Below are 7,079 nucleotides of genomic sequence, written 5' to 3'. Positions count from 1 at the left end.
TTTGGTTGTGGTTCCTTCAAGAACGGCGAAGGGGCACACCTATTAGTGGCCCCATTCTAAGGGAAAATGCTTTATGTATACACAGCAAAATTATAGACGGAGGCGAATTTATTGCAAGTGAAGGTTGACTGACTCGCTGGAAGACACGTCACGGAGTTAATTATGAACACGTAAGTGAAAAAAAAAATGTCCGCGGACGCTTCAGGTGCAACTAATTTTACCTCCAAGTTTGTAGAAATTATAAAAATGGAACAATTAAAACCCGAACAAGTATATAACATGGATGAGACGGGTCTCAATTTTAAAATGCTTCCAGAAAAAACATTTTTGGGAAGTCATGAAAAATCGGCTTCTAGATTTAAAACGAATAAAGAGCACATTACAGTTGCTGTTTGTTCAAATGCAGCAGGAACACATAAAATTTCTCTTTTCATTATTGATAAATCCGCTAAACCGCTTGCATTTTAAAATCTACATCCATCGTCCATCCTCGTATTCTACAGATCACAAAAATCAGCATGGATGACGCTGATCTATTCAAAGAATGGTTTGAGCGTGAATTTGTTCCGAGAGTAACGCACCATCTTAAGAGCGCAAATCTTTCCACTAAAGCAGTCCTATTTCTGGATAATGCTCCAACTCATCCTGGAAACCTAACATGTAAGACAGATGACATAAAAATTATCTCTCTTCCTCCTAATGTAACAAGCTTGGTGCAACCGATGGATCAAGGGGTGATTGAAACCTTGAAAAGACAATACAGACGTAAATTACTATCCGACATTTTACAATGCGCAGAAAGTGAAGATCTCAATCTTATTAATATCATCAAAAAAATTAACTGAAAGGACGTAATTTACATGTTAGCTTTTGCCTTCCAAAAAATTCCTGCTTCTACTTTCGTTAAGTCTTGGCGAAAACTTTGGGCCAACATTCAAGAACTTGTTGAGTGTCAACAATCACACGAAGAAGATAATTCTACCACCATTCTTTAAGATCTCCAAACGTTATCCGGAAATGTCCAATTGCAGGCTAAAAATATTGAAGAATGGATGAACTGTGACGAGGAACTTGAAAACGAATTTTTGACAGACGACGAAATAATTACACTAGCAACACATGAAGAGCCCCATGAAAATGAGGAGACTGATGATGATGTTGACGGAGGAAAAGCCGGATACACCGAAGCGAGGGCTGCAATGGTGGCATTGAACTATATTGAACAACAACCTGGGTCATCTTCAATAGACGTCTTGGTTTTTAAAAAATGGAGAGATATAGCTTTTAAAAATTCACTTAATGTCAAGAAACAGAAGAAAGTTGCCGATTTTTTTCAAACAAGTTTGTAAAATATTTATATACGTATATATGTACATAGAAATAAATAGTATTTTTCAACTGTAAACTCCGTGATCTTTATTAATATACATCTTCCTGTACATGTGTTTGATATATGTTTGTATGCACTTCATTTTTCTCATGAAAATGCCTGCACATTGGATTAACCGGCCATTTGGTCAACCGGTCAGGCTCTGGCCCCGTGGTGGCCGGTTAAGAGGGAGTCTTCTGTAGTCCTAAACATGCTAATAACAAAACACCTTATAGTGAAGTGCTTGTTACACATTGCGGAAAGAGGTGAGTTCAAAATATCGGAGAATTTGGAACAACTATTCTTAAAGGTTGTTAACACGATGATAGCCAACGCTTGAAAATAAACACGGCACACAAAGAAAAAGAAGATTCTTAAAGTGCCAAAAAATGCTAAAGGTGTCAACGTGATTATTCAATATTTATAAACTATTCATACATAAACATTTGATTGTTGTACTATACTAAGATGTTAAGTTTTTGTTTTTTTTTTTCGCTAATAGCCATGTAGCCTGGTGCGAGTTTGTAAATAAAAAAAAGTGTTAGTTCATGAAAACCAAATAAAGTCATAAGCATTCAATATCATCTAAGATAGTTCAAGAAGACGGTATTTGTTTTAATAAAGAAAAGTACCTAAATTTGGACCCTGGCCCTAAAGCGTACCCTTAGTCTTCCTGATTTTCCAATATGCTACAGTCTGTCGGGAATACGACTAAACATTCGTTTATGATTTTTCCGCTATGTACTGGAGCGCTTGCATCACTCTGTCGCACAATGTGACAACAACAAACGTTTTGAGCGCCATCATACAATTAACACCGACCTACTTTTTTATTATTACTGATAGGATATTGAAAGGTAAGTGATAATCTCTATATACATTCTTTAATGGTAAGGAATGGGGATCATCTTTATATCCAAGTTATTTTATTTCGACGTTTATCGAAAAAGTTATTTTAATTATAAATCTGATAGTATGGTTGCTCAAATCGGATCCCATGCTTATTCCTAAATCGGAGCCAGCATTTCTAATGTAGAACTGTCAGTTTCCATCGCATTAACGTACTCTTTTGATTTTTTGTTTTGGAATGTATAAGCCAAAGCAGAAGCAGAAGGTATGGAGTTCGTAAAAAATAAAAGAAGCTATAGGTGTTATTAGAAGCAAAAAAATGGGTTGCAAAAAGGGAGTAATCAGTATAATGTACCGAAAACTACGCTAATAAGATTATTCAACATAAAATACGACGTGCCTGAGAAAGCAGTGAATGCTAAAAGAGGCAAACGTACAGTTTTAAGCCTTGACAATGAGCATGTCAATTATTGTCTTCCTATGGAGGTTTCGATTTTTGGTCTTACTCGTAGTAAGCTCGGAAAAATTGCTGTTCAGTTGGCAGAAAAGAACGACATCGAACATCCGTTTAAAAATCACATAGCAGGAAGGAAGTGGGTTCTACTTTTTTTAAAGCGTCATCAAGCTAAATTGCCAAAACGATAACTGTCCCCTACATCTTACAGCAGGACTCTTGTTTTCAGCAAAGAAAATACAGAGAAGTTCTACAACCTTTTAGAAAATGTTTACGATAAAGGAAAGTTCACCCTTGACAAAAGTTATAGTTTGGGCGAAAGCAGAAACACTGTGGTACAATCCAAATTTGGGAAAGTAATTAGCGTGAAAGGGAAAAGACAAATAGGTCCTTTGACTTCAGAAAAAAAGGATCTTTTATAACTATTATTTTTCCACACAAAAACATGAGTTAGCAAGTCGCAGATCACCAAAAATTTTCTCTTTGACCGCAAAAAATCTATTTGACATATGTCCTGTCCTAAAAATAAAAAAGAAGACTTCAACTAGGAGCTGGAAAGCTTGTCAGTCTACAGTCATTACTGCTTCGCCCTATAAGGCACAACTAATTTAAACCCAAAAATGTAGAGAAGATAAAGAAGCTCAGCATGGTCAAAGACAAAAGGGCAGACGTGGTTGTTGTTTCGCACCAGGCATCTCTTCGGAAAAAAGAAAGCAACTAGTAAAAAGGAAACTTGATTTCAACAAAGATAATCATCTATCCATCAGGAGTGAAGAAGACGTGAGCATTTCCAGCGGAAAGTCGGATGTGATGAAAGTTATTCCAAGAATTGTAGAACCTAATGAACGCAGAATACATCTTTTCAGCAAATTTTCCAATGACACGAGAGGAGAATTGTGGGTAATATGCATTATGTGCAATTTGTGGGCCAATACAGCCTGAGTAGTGGCTAAAAAGACTGAAAAAGACATCTATGACTTTTACCGATAGACGAATAATTTTCAAAATTTTAGTTAAATGTTTTCTTTCACTTATCTGATTTTCTTGAATTTTGTTTAATTAAAATAATATTTTTAAAATTGTGTTTTATTTTGCTGTATCATCGTTTTGACTCAGTTTCATTGCTATTAGAAGGGTGTTCGAATAAGGCAACAATTTTTCAAAATGAAAAAGTGTAAACTATTATTATTTTTTTTTTAATAAGAGGATTTTAAAATTTTGAAAATATCAGTTAAAGCCATGGACAACTAAACGAAGCATACATAGAAAGCTCATAAAGCGTGAATTTTAGAGTCTACCTATTTTAAAAAAATTAAAAATAAAATGAGGGTACTCTTTTGGGTACTTTCTTCTAATAACTTTTACTCTATTTTTTTGTTTCTTTTTTTTTATAAAATTAGAATTCAGAAATTTTTGGATTTCAATTGTGTTAATTTTGAGGTTTATATTTAAGATTTCTCACCTGTGCAAACCGCGACGAATATATAAAAATTTCTAAAGCTATTTTGGTTTCAAATTCCCTTTGATTTATGGGCTTACTTATTTTAACAAATATCCAACAGTAGTATTTACAAAACAGGAGCATAGGGGCTTGTGAAAACAAACATAAATTAAACTCTTGTAAGCAGGAACACCCAAGAAATCATTAGCGTATCCTCGTGCTAATTAAATTAGGGTTGAAATAAAATTTTGCTTAGAACAATACACAGATTATTATGATTTATTGTGGCATTTTACCTTTTAATAATTACGCCAAAAAAAATTAATGAAAGTTTAAAGATGAGAAAAAAATGTTTATTCACTTCAAAAATAGTAGAAAAAATTAACTCATATATGAAAGGAAGTTAAAGAAATATGTTCTCTAACAGAAGTTTTAAGTAGAAGGATATCGACCAAAATAATTGTGAATATTGTATCCTATACCAGTAATTGAAGGTCTTAAGAGGTAAACAAATTTACAAAGATATTTAAATGACAGTAGACAATTGCATTTCTTTTCAACTTAAGCTTCACTATTGCTCTATATGTGTATTGAAGTATTTACCTCTTACCAGGAGCACTTGTGGTAGTTTAATCTGAAATAAAAATAAAATAAGTAAAAATAAAAATAAAAACGTTTATTGCCTTTATAATATTTTAACATGGCACATTTAAAATATTTCATACTTAAGATACTTTAGCCTTCTTTCTTCTGATGTATCGCTTCTGCATCATCTACTGTCTGAACAGCATCCTCGTCGAGTACCTGATTATTCTGTCGTTGACTCCTTGGCTTCTTTTTAGTAGGTACTTGTTTTTGGCATCGTATCTACTTTCCTGATTGGCTGCCTTCTGCAACCACATGGCTAAACCCTGATCAGTTGGTCGATTAGTCGGTGTTTTTCGCTGCACATCCTCTGTATTCGATTTCTATCGAGGATGTCTCTTGTGGCTTGGTGGAAGAAGTACTTTGTCCTATTCTTAGCCAAATCCCTCATTACTGTGTACTGAAGCCTTTCTCTGATTGTGCATTTGTCGTTCTATCTTCCCATGTTGACATGTAACATGATATTTCTGTCCTTTTCAGTTTCTTCCAGTTGGACTCCGCTGTGAAATTCCATACTGGGACTGCATACAGTTTTACCGGCCTAATGTAGGCCTGGTATAGTTGAATTTCCTTAGCCTTCGTTAGTGGGCTGGATCTAAAAAGGAAAAAAGAATTAGTCTACTTGCTATATTCGCTTTTACTTTGATATCTTGTGTATGTTTCGTAAAGTTAAGTTTCCTGTCTAGGTAGACTTCAAAATACCTGCCGGATGCTTCTGATTTGATGACGTTTCCTCTCATTGTGAGTTTAACTACAGGTGAACTATGTTGCAGTGTGAAGATAAAGAATTGTCTTTTTCGGCGTTGATCTTGAATTTCCATTTATCGGTGATTTCTGAAATTCTTTGGAAGTAATTTTCTAGTAGTCTTTTCTTTTCTTCAATCTCAGCTACAGGATGGCGAAATGCTAAGTATGGTCCATACATATCCGGCATGAAGACAAGGCCGTTAAAACTATCCTCCATTAACAAGTTGAAGGCCTTTGAAATGTGGACCGTGCGAAGAATGTTCTGCATACCATAGGCATATAGCATGAAAAACGAGGAAGTCTTAAGAAGTGCAACTACCGAGAGAGATTAACTCAACTTGATCAAGGTACGAAAAAATGAATATCTGGCCATATCCTTTAGTAAAAAAAGACGCAGTCCCTCAACTAACTATCCAAAAAAAGATTAAGGGCAAGACATGAGTAGGTCGCAAACAAATGTCGTGGCTGTGAAATATAAAGAACTTGACTAGCATAAATAACACTTCTACTTCAGGAGCTCTGTTTCCTTTCAGTGTTCTGATGATTTTGGCAACTTCCGTTGGATTTATGTAGTCTTCTTCCTCTACTAAAAATTCGTTTCTTCTCTTTATCATCTAGTATTCGTAGTTAACCTCTTCTTTGGTTTGTGCATCCGACATATGTTGATTTTGTCTGTGTATTTGTGCCATTTTTCTTGCGATAGCTTCTTCTTCTCGCAGTACCGTCCCCTATCGGAGGTTGGCTACCATCACAGCAATCTTTACTTTGTTGGCTGCAGCTCTGAATAACTGTATTGAACTGCACCCATACCACTCCCTTAAATTTCGCAACCAGGAAATCCTCCCACTTGCGATAGCATCCACTGTTTTTTGCATTTCAAAGTATGTTCCATCGTCGTCTATTGTTTGAGGCATCTTCTGTTTTTCTCTTTTCTTGGCCTTTAGCATTTTCCATACGTTTCCGTGGTTTTCTTCTGCTTTTCTGATATTATTGTGCCATTTTTTTTTCGGTCAGACTTTTGAGTCTTGTTCTTATTTCTTCGGATAGTTCGTCTCTATTCCTTGAATTCCTGTCTTTTTGTCCTTTGGTAGGCTTTTCTGATTCTATTTTTTTTTATGACTTCTTTTAACTCGTTAGGGATAAAACTTCATTTTAACTATTCAGTTCCAATTGGTTTAGCTATTATTTGTAGTTTAGCCAATTAGCTTTTTTTCATTTCCATCTTTCTACCGGTTTAATTGTAGGGAGGTATATTCTTAATGTCATGATTCCAGTCACCAGTTTGTGGTCGTCTTCCATGATAATGTCTTTGGTGATGAACTGATGAATAAGTCTAACGTAGAGTCGTTTAGTCTTGGATTTAGGCTGATTCATATAGGTTCGTCTGGGCCAAAAATCATCTTGTTTGTGTCTTCGCAATATCTTAGCAGTTGTTAAACTGAAGTAAAGGCTAAGTCGCCTTAACTATTTTAGTCAAGTTTAGTTTAGTTCACTTTAGTTCAAGTTTACCCTTGAAAAAGATCATCTTTTGCACTATTTATGTAGGAAAAAAAAGCTGAAAGGAAAGTAGACAA

Source organism: Diabrotica undecimpunctata, chromosome 2 (genome assembly GCF_040954645.1).
Source record: "Diabrotica undecimpunctata isolate CICGRU chromosome 2, icDiaUnde3, whole genome shotgun sequence".
Lineage (NCBI taxonomy): Eukaryota > Metazoa > Arthropoda > Insecta > Coleoptera > Chrysomelidae > Diabrotica > Diabrotica undecimpunctata.
The sequence above is the reverse complement of the archived record's forward strand: the minus strand, read 5'-3'. Positions refer to the sequence as shown.